Source organism: Phalacrocorax carbo, chromosome 2, assembly GCF_963921805.1.
Source record: "Phalacrocorax carbo chromosome 2, bPhaCar2.1, whole genome shotgun sequence".
Taxonomy (NCBI): Eukaryota; Metazoa; Chordata; class Aves; order Suliformes; family Phalacrocoracidae; genus Phalacrocorax; species Phalacrocorax carbo.
Window position 1 is genome coordinate 27069259 of NC_087514.1, and position 12864 is coordinate 27082122.

Genomic DNA, 12864 nt, shown 5'->3' on the forward strand with positions numbered 1-12864 from the left:
TTGAAATGGGAATTATCTGTGTGTGTCAGAACCAGAAGAGTCAAAGCCTCCTTGGAGATGCCTTTTGGGCATCTCTTTCTGCTACCTTGCAAACATCTTTCTATTTTCAGGGATGGCAACCCGGCACCTAATCTTCCAGAGGCACATGTATTGCTCCCAGGGAGGCACGTTAAGAATGAAGGAACTGATTTTTTTTTTTTTTTTTTTTAACCCCTGCCATGGGTTAGCCCACTTCTGCTTATCAGCCTACCTCAGCACTGGTGTTTGAAATCTGGATCAGAATTTTTCAGCTTTCAGGTCCTACACATGATTTTTCAGCAGTGGCCTCATTTGCTTTCAAAGCATTTGAGTGAAAATACATCCATTTTGGGTTTGGTGTGTCTGTAGTTAGAAATATAAGAGGAGAGGCCTTACTAATTTTTTTTTTCTGAACTACTGTTTAGTGGCTGTATTAAAAGGCCACACACAAGCTCCGCTCTTATTTGCATATCAATACTTAGCCTATTAGAAGCCAATGAAGTGAGGGTCTCGCAGTACATACCCTCTCACAGCATGATGCTCAGACTTCCCATGACATCCTTTCTTCAGCTTTCATGTCAGTGAATATTATATGGTGATGCCTTGAAGCCAGGATAAACTGGGGCCGTTAAATGTTCAGATGTACGCTCAATCTGTGAAACTCGCAGCTGCTCCACTCTTTTGATAATGCTAGTAAGCAAAATTAGTAAATAAAATAAATGCTCAAGGTTCATTTGTTGCACACCCCAATACATGAATGAGAATAGAATTGAGGACATCAAAGAAAAATAAAAAACAGGCTAGTAATAACATGTTCCCCTTAGGCCTCCTGCTTAACCTAAATGTTATGTTAAAGGGATAAATGGGTGAACCAAATTATTATACACAGTTAAAAGCCAGGAAAGAGATTTGAGATCACACCCCTGTTAGTAAGATCAGCATTATCTCCTTAAGACAAAACCCAGTAAATATTTCACTGAGAAAAAAAGAATATGTTTAACATATTTGTGAATTTTATTTATTATTCACCTAGCACAGTGACATACTGAAATGGCACATAAGACTGGAGCAAGGTCATCCTCCTCTTCTGCCGCTCCCCAGACCCCTCGCTTGTCTCTGTGCCCCAAGAAGGGGCGAATCTGCCATGTCCACTTGCAGTTGAAACAAGATAGGAAGGCTCCCTGGCAAAGGACATTTTCAAAGAGATCTGAAGGAAACAGAAGAAACCTAAACGAGGTGTTAACCTCCCCATGGCAGAGGTGGTGGAGGGATGGGGATGACGTGTCATCAGAAGTTACCATCAGCTCACGGTGGCTGTGGCTGGTGAGGAGAGGAGTGGAAAGGGGAAAGGTGTCCATGGGAGTGGGGCAGGAGGGATGGGGCCACCTACTTTGTCTGAGGGAGGAGATAGGAAGGGCTGGGTGTGGGGCTCCCAGCACGTCTGCTACATGTGGATAGAGGAGGAAGGTGGCTCCAGCAGAATGTCTCAAGACCTCCACTCTCCCAGTACTGCAACACCCCAAAAGCGCATGGCAACCTCTCTTCCTTCTACTGGACTGTGGATCAAGGAAGGAAATACTGCATTACCTGCATACATCACTAATACTACTGCTGGATTAAAATGTTTTAAAGCATACATCCCAGTGGTTACATGCTTGAGAAAATATTCCTCAAGGAGGCTCACAGAGATGAACTAATGAGGTAACCTCAAGTGATGGTGACCAAGGGCGTGGCCAGAGGAAAAAGTCTGTGGGAATGAAGGCCTTTGGAAATAAAACTTGTGGGACAATCTTGATTGAGGCATGAGTGGGCCAACAAGTGTCCCAGAAGGGATTGCACTGAGAAGCTCCTTGTGATCCTCCACCCACACTCAGAGCTGTCATGCTGAACTGCAGTTATTGCCTTCACTGTTAAGAGTAAGCACATTAGAGAAGCTCCAACAATCCTTCACAAAATTAAGGTACCACTACCCCAAGCACTGCCCAGCCCTCTGGCAGAAAACAGTCTTCCAGAGAACTGAGCACACAAATTACTTTGACCTGGAAAAAAAGAGCTACTTTCTGTGAGGAGGTATTAAAAAAAAAAAGAGAAATTTTTTTCTGCCTCTCCTTTCTTCAAAGAGTGGAGCGTGTCAGGTTGGTATGTTGCAAGGTGCAGAAGTTGTATGTTTTTAAAAGACTGTCAGAAAAAACAACACAGAGATTGGATAAATCCAAAAGTGATTTTACACAGAGAGTGCAGGAGAATAAGATAAATGAAATACTGGAGATGATAAACACTAGATCTGCTGATTGGAGGAGGCTGCACTTCTCTCTCATAGCCTGTGCTGCTTAAGTATGATATGACTCATGCCCCTGTGAAATATTCACCTCTATTTAAACCCACCATCTCCTCTTTACTATAAAGACAATTAATTAAAAAACCACCTCATAATAGAAGTATCAATGGCAGAATAATGGATTGCCTGGGGAACGGTGATCAGATAAGCTGGAGTCTTACAAAGGTCAGGTGATACACTAATATGAAAAATAGGATCCAGCAGCAGACACTTGCATTTAGGAATATGCTTTCTCATAAAAAGGGATGGATTGTATGAAGTGATTGTGTCCAAAAACTCTGCTTAAGTACAGAGGAAATGGAGTGAGAAAGCACAGTATTATTGCAATTCTGGGGTTGAAGACTGTGTTCTAAAAAATAAAAAAGCATCTGAAGTTTAAAGTTAATTCATCAAATTTCTCTCATCTACAGTACATGTTCTTTTTTTCTCCCTCCAGTGTTTGAATGTACCACTTGCAGTGTTAACACTAACTCCTAATCTGATTTTATGTAGGCTTAACTTTACACTCTATGAGTTCTCATTAAAACTCAAAATGTATAAATTTAAACACATGCTTAGCTACTTGCAGAATTAGGGTTGCATGTTGTGAAATACATAAGATATATAATACAGCTGCATTAAAATTACAACAGAATTCCTGGCTGGATTTTCCTGGTCACTTTTGTTATTTTAATGCAGTTTTAAAGGTGGATACCCTTAAAGAGTGTGCTATAGATTAAAACCTTTGTTGGAATTTTATAACAGAACAAACTATTCCTTAAGAAAATCGTTGACAAATGCAATTCATTTTCCCATTTTGAAGTTATGCATGAGTAACTTACAGTTATATCAACGTATTTAAGATTCTATCCCAAATTTTCCCAAATCTCATTGATAAGCTGTTCACTGGGAATGCTCAGGGCATGGCTTTTCAGATGCTCCTTAGCTTTGCCCAGGCAAGTAAGTCACAACTTCCATCAGACTTTTTCAAAAACCAGTCAGTGATATTCCTGCAAGTGTCATCATTTTAATGAGCTTTTCTGCCAGTGAACTAATTTCGTATAGTGCCAGTGGAAATAGAACCATAGAGATGTGAACACCCTTGAAACAAAACGAATTAGAGGGAATGCACGCAGCTAATTTCCAAGGTATACTCGGCCACCTCTAAAGCAGAAGCAGAGCATGATTTCCCACTGTGCCTCCAAACAGAGGTCAGTCAGACATGGACACTGTGGCTATGGGAGATATTTCAGAGCAGGGCAGAGGAAATCTTGTAAAATAATTTCTTAGTGATCTAACTCTAGGGAAAGTTTCTTCTTCCTATCCATCTATGTAGCCATTGCCCTGCAGCATGGGAATGTCTTTGTCTTAATTTTTCTGTCTTATCTAATATCAGTGTGGGCATTTCCATTTTCCACAGAAGTGCATAACTCTTTTTTCTAACGCTGCCATGCTGTTGGCCTCAGTGACAAGAATCTCATTTATAGTAATCTCACATTATATCCCTCCCTTTCCTCACTGGAGTGTGTTAGCAGCCTGAGCGATGGAGAATGGCTTCTGGTGGCTGCATTCAGTTTTGATGTACTGATAGCAAGTAAAGAGTAAGATAAAATAAAAGACCCTCTAACACACCTACTTAAATGTCTGTATATTATTTGCCATGTTTTTAAGCCAGTTTTGAACACACTTTGGCAATTCCTCAGAAAGACCAATGAGGAGTGACCAATGGGGCTGATGTGCAGTGCGAGGGGGACCTGCCTCAGCCCTCCTGTGCTCCTGGGAGGGAAAACTCCAGCTCCAGATGTCTCAGATCTGGCTCCAAGAATTAAGTCTGCTTAATGGGGAAAGAAAGAAAAGCGAGGATGGAAAAAACAAGAACAAAGCACTGGTTGGTCATAGGATCAAAGGAAAATTAAAACTAAAGAAAGGATTCAAAATAAGGAGAGTGTTTGGGGACAATTGCCTCTGCACAATACCCGTTGGCTAAGAAAGACAGAATTATAAAGATTTCATTGAATTTCAGGCCAGAAGGGGACCATTATGATCAGTTACTCAGACTTTCACGCCACTGTTAAGGATGCTGATGCAGCCAGCTTTGCCGCAAGGCATCCCTGGAGAGATAGCAGACTGAACGCTGGAGCCCACAGCCTCACGTCCAGCACCGCGCTTTGAAGGCTGGGGAGTGAAGCAGGCAAGGGCTTCCTCCCATCATGTGTGCAGACCCTGCTTGTACGCTTGTCTCTGTGTGAGTACTTCCCCTTTGCCCATGGCTGTTCTCTGGGCTACCATGACCTTCCCACCTCTGCCCTAAGTTGCTTCCTGCCCCACCTGCCCACCTAGCCAAAAAATCAGGAGGAAACCATTGCCTCACAAAGTAGCCAGGTATGTTTTTCCTCCAAAATAGTACCTGTTGGCTGTTGCTTGCTCTTTTGAAAAGCAAGGGCAACCTGTGTGCTGTCAGGGGTGGGAGACAGGAGGAGCGAGGTTGCTTCATGGCAGCACAGATGGAAGACACCTTCTTTTTGCTTGCTTTGCTTTACTTTCATTTGTCTCATCTTCTGAACATGCCCAAATCAGGAAAGGACTTGCAGGTGCTATATTTTGTCTGTGCAGTCGATCAAGACCTCATTATGGCTGTAGTTTGGTCTGCAGGAATCCCTGGCGGGATCTCAGTGACTTCCTTCCTCTGCGTGGTACCAGCTGCGTGCTTCTGCTGCCTGCACTCCTGGAGCAGCACCTGCCCTCACCTGAAACTGCCATGGAAAACACCAAGATTTTCAGTGCTTTCTCAGCTTATCTTAATATTTTGCACATTCCTCTTAACAACTGCAGTGAAGATTTTGACATAGCAACCACTTTTTTATATGTAGCGATAACAGATTTTGTCTTATATTTTACAACAGATGCTAACAGCTGTTTACAAAGTAGTGATGGAGGAATGCAGTCCAGTGGGTATACTGACTATTCATTTATCCAGAGGGATTACACTGTGGTGAACAGCATTTGGACTTCAATTTAGTATGCATCCAGCCGAATTATGCGATTAGCTGATATGCAATAAACCAGAACAGAAACACATGCAGTCAAATGGTGCCAGATAAAAAGCATATGATTCTTATACAGGTTCTTATAATACTATACTGTTAAATTATAAATATGTGATTATATGGAGTTTGCCTATTTTACTGTATATCTATATTTCTGGTGCAGATCTATGTACATATATCTGTAGCTGTATGTATAGAGCTACACTGATTTCAGGGTCTTTATATTACCCATCTTTTTTTCTTTTTACTTGAACTATACCAGACTTCAAATGCTGGCACAAAGCAGTGTTTTTCTGTCACTTAAAAGAAAATACAAGCGTTAAAAGGGAGTCTTTTATTAAAAAAGTTTTCAGACAAAAAACGTCTCCCAGCAGAAACAGCTCAGTGATTTTTAAGAGCAAAGAGAAGGACTCTTTACAACTATGCGACTGCCCTGCCTGCATCCTGCCCCCTCTGGTAGTGCTGTCTCTCCTCAGGATGGAGGGGATGGGGACAGGAGGAAAGCCTCCCTCCTTCTTCTGCCCTGCTGCAAGGGAGCAGGGCAGAAAGAGCCCTGATAGCAGTTTTGCTCCTGAGCACCTCTAGCAGGCTGCTGGGCCCAGGAAAGAGAGCAAATAGGACAGGGAATGAAGCTGAGAGGTTTGTCATCCAACCAGAGGCTCCTGACTGTGAATTTAATCCTTTATGCCATCATGGGACTGACTGCAGTCCCCACCACCACGCCTGTTCCTCATGAGAAAGCAAGGAGTTGGCAATACAGTCCTATGGAACAGCTGTGGATGGAGGCTGGGTTTTGACATATAATGGGTATAATCTTAGATAAAATGAGGTCTTGAGCGTAACAAGCAGGGCACCCTAAATTGACGGATGCTGCTTAATCCACCTGTACCTCACCCTCCTGCTTGCACACAGGAGTAAGATCAACTCTGTCTCTCCCTACCCAAGAGGGATTATGTTACATTTCTAGCTTTATCACTTCGCTTGATATTAAAGCCATCAGTCCCCTAGCGAAGCTTAGAAGGAAACAAGTCTCCCTGTTTTTGCTTCACAAGATGCCAGGCATTAACCACATTAAATAAGACAACTGGAAAGAAATAGTGAGCAACAACTAGCATGGTGATTGCTGCTCATCCTCTGTGCTGAGTGAGGCTGGAGCGTCTGCTGGTTTTGGCTGGGATAGAGTTAATTTTCTTCATAGTAGCTGGTAAGGGGCTGTGTTTTGGATTTGTGCTGGAAACAGTGTTGATGATACAGGGATATTTTTTTACTGCTGAGCAGCGCTTACACAGAGTCAAGGCCTTTTCTGTTCCTCACCCTACCCCACCAGCAAGGAGGCTGGGGGTGCACCAGAAGCTGGGAGGGGGCACAGCTGGGACAGCTGACCCCTACTGACCAAAGGGATATCCCGTACCACAGGGTGTCATGCTCAGCATATTTAGCTGGGGGAAGAAGAAGGAAGGGGGGGACGTTTGGAGTGATGGCATTTGTCTTCCCAAGTAACCGTTACATGTGATGGAGCCCTGCTTTCCTGGAGATGGCTGAGCACCTGCCTGCCCATGGGAAGGAGTGAATTAATTCCTGATTTTGCTTTGCTTGTGTGGCAGGCTTTTGCTTTACCTTTATCTCAACCCATGAGTCTCCTCACTTTTACCCTTCTGATTTTCTCCCCCATCCCACCAGTGGGGAGTGAGCGACCTTCTGTGTGGGGCTTAGTTGCCGGCTGGGGTTAAACTATGACAGAGCCTAATGGGAAACAGCATGTACATAGGTAATTAAAACTGTATTGCTGTACATGCCGAAGTAGGCCAAAATATGGCTCTAGACAATTCTTCTAAAATGGTGCAGTAGGAAAGTTCTTGACCTCGACATGAGGCTCAGATTATGCAGGGACAATCCCATGTGATCCCAAGTGTGTAGGCTAATAGACTTAGGTAATAAAATACAATTTGGTTAAGCAATCAACTGAAAATATATAAAAATAGGAATTAAAAATATTTTATGCAACTAATACATTTTCAGGTATTGTAATGATAAAATATTGTTGAATAACTTTCATTTTTTAAAGTGCTCTCCTTTCTTGCAGGTGAAAATAAGTAAGCAGCACTCCCTCTCTGCTTTTCAACAGCTCAAAAAAACCATAGGGTTTTATATGAAAAAAAAAAAATTCTTACAAATATTTAGTCAGCTTGGTTTTTAATTTGGAATGTGAATTTGCTTCAGCCCCTCAGAACAGCAGGAGGTCTGTAGTCCGTTCTGTACATAACTACATGTATTTATTTTTTTCACTCTTTTGTTTTCTGGAAAATTTGCAGTAGATTTTAAAAATATTTTCATGTATTTTTGATACATAAACATGCAGAAAAAGAGAGAGAGAATGAATGCCTATGAATTACGTGATATTCTAAAACCATGTTTCCAAACGCATTTATCTGAATTCAAGCTGTGACTTAATAGCTGTGGCTGTATCAACACTGTATCAGTTTACCATAGGAGGAAAATATATGAAATGAGACATAACCTACTAAGGTCACTTCAGGGGCTGTCACGGAGCGGAAAATGAATGCTAATATTTTCAGATTTAACATGGGTAAGCTAGTCAGAACCAATAGTTTGGGGCTGAATTCTGAAATGCCCTCAGTGAAAGTAATGCAAGGGGGATGGTCAGTGAGATGGAATTATTAAAATATAGGGTGGAGCCAAGCCCAGCCATATGGTGAATGCCATAACCGGGGCAGACCTGTCATGGCCAAGCAAGCTGGGAAAGCAGGCGAAAAGAAATTGTCCTGAAAGAACAACATGCATCCCGCCATGAAGAAATGAGGGCAGAGGGCTGTGGGCAACGCATCGGCCAGTGACTGACACTTGCACTGATGAAAGACAACACTGGAAGTTGAGCCCCAGCTATGCAAAGTTGATTAGGGTAGATGGGACCCTTCATCATGCCTTAAAAAATCATCACAGCTCAAAACACTCACTTCCAATATGCCTAACAAGACCCCCGGTCATTCATGCAAGTTGGATGAGTCACATATCTATCAGCAAAATAGCTGCATAACTGGGCACATCAGACATAGCTGTTCCTAGCATACAACCCCCAAAGTCCTTTCCACCAACAAAAGACGTAAGGGTCTCTGTCTTGCTGCAAGTATGGTAGAAGTCTGAGGCTTACTGTAGACATTCTTCATTTTTCTTCAGTTGTACTTTCTGGTGAAGGAATTTATACATTAAAAATGCATAAACATGTTTATCTGCATGCTAGTATTATAGTCAACACAATAATTAACTAGGCATTTAATTAGCTATCAAAATCAGGGCTCAGTCCTCAAATACTTTATTGGTTGAATGACTCTGATGGGGTGACTAACCTGAGTAAAATTTACTTCAGGTTCTTTCAGAACAGAGCTCTCATACAGCAAAATTGCTGTGCAAACAGCCTGCCCCTGTGCTCCCTGGTTTGCCTTGGAGCACTCTCTGGATCACTGCCTGGTCACTAAGCGGGATCTACCTTGCTGGAAACACCTGAGCTGGTGCTGACTCCAGCTTCTTGTCTCCACGAGGTCAGTGCTGCACTGATGTGGGCTAGTTCAGACCTGCCTTCTCTAGTGTCAGTCCCATGACCTTTGCAGCAGTCTATGGTACGATACAGCTGACATATCTTTATTACCAGATTCTTTCTGTCAATAACCAGAACTACATGAGGTTCTAAAAATTCAAAAGTAACTCATGGCAAATTAACCTGGTGCTTCCATGCGCATCTGCAAAGACAAACCCTCTCATGCCAGGATGCTGTCAGGGCAAATGCTAGTTTTGGTACTGATCAGGTGAGTGTATCTCTGAATTTTGAGTGTAGAAATAAGAACAAAAATTAGTTACTTAAGCTCAGGAAGACAGGCTCCTTGTTGTTAAGCAACAGTCATTGTCACCGTGCTCTTGTGGTAAGTCTTCTGTCTAGCTCACACTACAGCTACTGACCACAAACATGAGCATGCTCAGGTTCTTATACCTATGGTGTAAATCCATTACACATTGCTGCACCTACGGTCGTTCAGTTTTTTGTCTGGTTTCTTTTTTTGCATGATACAGATCAAGTAGTCATGTTTGTACAGGCAAATTACATTTACGTGGGACTGCTCTTTGTCATTTGAGCAAACTGGCATGGAATAGGTTGCACTTGTATTAGTAAACTCTCTTTATCTTCTGTGCAAGGTGATCATGCCCAAACAGTGCAGCAGAAATGGTCCCTGGCCCATGGTAGCTCCAGGACCTGTTTAGGAGAGCACTTGCTGGCCTGGCCCAAAACTCTGCTGGGGACAATTTAACTGTACAGATGATGGAACACCATGGCTGGAAACACTCCTTGGCATTATTTAATTTCCTGGTATGGATATAATTAGGCTGACCTGACATTGAACTGTGAATAAAATCCAGTTTAAAAAAAAATTAGAAGAGAATGTTCTGTTTAATTCTGATATTTTTTAGCCTTATTTCTTTAGGTGTTGTCAACATTCACTTACGTTAGTTCTTTTTGCAAATGATAAAACTCTGAAATGGTCTTTTGCTCAAAAAGGAATACTTTTCATTCATTCTTTTTTTGTCTAACTTCTCATAAACTGAAACACTTTACAAAGTTTTACTTTAAGAATTAATTTCTCTATTAGGTTTTTTAGAGAAAATATTCTGCCATTCAGGTGGAAAGCTTAAAAAGAGATTGCATCTCTTTTAGGTTTTAATTTTTCTAGTAAAAATCCATCCACTTACAGCTCAACATCTGTGAGCTTCAAGAGCAGGTTGTCATACCTCAGACAAGCACAGAGAAGTGAAAGAATTTTCTAAGAAGTCAGATATAATTTCATGGCAGTGAATTGCTACCCTATGAACACTGAGGAATTGTGGTGTTCCACTTCTCATTATGTATGCCCACAAGAGAAATATTAGACTAGACTTTTCTTTGACTGTTGCCTTCCTTTTCTCCTTCTCTTGTATGTACTTATAAAATAAAGATCAAACTTCCTTGAATCTTTTTCATCTGCTTTGAAGTCTAAGGAAAACTTTTTTGGAAATTCTATTTTCATCTCTGTGAATTTATTCTCTAATGCTTCTAACTTGACAAGTATGGACTGTGCTGTTCAAGGAGCAGTTAAGGGAAAAAAGCCTATCTTTGAATCTACATGAACGGACAATAATTCTCACCATTCATGAAAGCTCTCAAAGAAGTGAAGCCACAATATAGTCCTCTTCCATTACAGTTTATTTTGGAACAGTTCTGAGGCATGTCCTCTAGATTCTGTGGAAGGGGAAAAATACAGTCTTTTTTTTTTCTCTTCTTGCCCAGCAAATTACTTTGAGTATGTAAAAGAAGCAAATCCTACAGCTTTGAACATGTCTTTTAGTACTTTTTCTTTTTTCCTTCCCCAGAACTCAGTTCTTGCCTAAAGAGTTGTAAAGGGAGAAGATACTGTCATTTTAGAAGGATAAATCAAAAGCATCCATCTCAGAGTTATTGCCCAAAATTGGGAAGCTTCTTCTGTTTCTCTGGGGAGGCATGGGGTGCATGGGGCTGGGGTCCCTTGGGTTAGCTGAAAGAAGCCCGAGTCTCTGACTCTTCTTGGAGAAGCACAGAAGAGATACCATCTCTTGTAGCAGATACGACCCTTTCCCAGTAAAGCAGACTGTGTGAAGGCAGTCCTCAGGCAGTGCCAGAGTGAATCCATTAAGAAACCTCTAATTAGAAGCTACACATGCTCCTCCTGTCCAGGAGGGCTTGGTTCCACTGTCCCCACCTGCAACTGAGCCCTCCTGCCCCAGGTAGGGTGCTGAAGCCCAGCGCCCTGATTCCTCTCTCCAGTGTCTCAAAATTGCCCTGCGAGATGGGTCTGTGTCCTGCTGCTGAGATCAGCCCCTTCCCTGTGCCTGCTGCACTAAATTCTGCTCCTCGCTTTTGCCTACAAAACTAGCTTTACTTTCATATTTTCCCAAGCACCTGAACCCAACTTGTACTGTACGACACGACGCTGCTCATCTCCTAGGACCTGCTGGTGGCCTGAAATAAACCATCAAACCATCTTCCCAGATGTTTGTTACTATGGAGCAGCTGGGCACTTTGAAGGAAGCTCAAGATACGGGCAACCAAAGCCTTGTTTCACTTGGAGAACGAAGAGTATGATGGTCCTAGTGGAAACGTGGGAGATGTGCTGCATTTGTGGTGAAACAGTATTGGGGGAAGCTTGTGTGGTTTCAAAAGCAAACCAAGGAGCAATGCTGCCCTCCGAGGATGGCCTTCACTCAGCTTCCATCACATATCCTTGCAAAGGCACTTTTTTCCTTTTGCAGTTGATGGTCAGAAAAAGGATATTAATTTCTTCAAAGATGGATGACATGCTGTTCAAAATCTGCTTGGGTCTGGAATGGGTAGGGATTGATCTGGTATGGTCTTTAGTCTAAAATGCTGTAGCTGTAAGGATTTCCAGACTAGACAAATAAATATTTCTACTTCACAAATGTACATATCTAGTGACAAATTTGTATAAACACACACATTCTGTTTAGACCTCATCAAAAGGCTGATAATGGTAGGCTTTACGTCTCTTAAGCGACAGGTCTTATGAGGCAAAGCACTTAGCTCAGAGATCTGAAAAGGCATTGTATGGCTATGATTTTAACAGAAAAAAAAAAATTAAAAGCCTGCAGCAATGAAATGCTTAGTGCAAGATTTCAATTTTCAACCTTACAGCTATTACATTTCAATTTGATGCAGTAAAAGATTTTGCTGATCCTAAACTAGCGATCAGCAAGAAGGAAATGTCTTTTTTTTCCCTCCTTTGAAGCAGGTGGTTATTGTTTAAAATTATTAGGGATCTAATCTTGGCCACCATCCAAGATATGTCATGGAACTTAGGGCCTCAGCTCCAGAGTGAAAAGCACACACCAAAATATTTGATCAGAGCATATCCTTCCAGCCTCGCTGACAAACACAGTCTCAGAGATGACAATACAGGTTACAATTTTCTTTCAAAATCAAAGAGGTTTGTTGTTTTTTTTTTTTTTTCCCCTGGAAGAGTTAAAACATTTTCAGTCAAAAAGGTCCAATGTGTCTCTGGCAAACTGAAAAATTCCTCAGGGATCCAAATTAAGAATAAAACAAGCAAAGAAGAGGGCAACTCACAGCAGTGCATAGACACTGCATCTTGTATGGTTTTACTCTTGTGTGTTTGATTGCCTGTGTAAGTTTTTCATCTTGTATGTTATTGTTTATCAAAGACCAATCAGCAAGAAGGGAGATTAGAGGGGAGGAAGAAAGGAAAAGAAAAAAGGAAAGGAGGAGAAATCTTATGCATATATGAGGCCAAGGGATATTGCCTTTCAGGGTTCATGCACTGTTATCTTTAATTTTTATGATATTTAAAAAGAATGGTAATGAGTATCAGAGTTAAAATGCAAGGGTTGATGATTTCAGAGAAAATACATTGCCCAGAATTAGCTAAG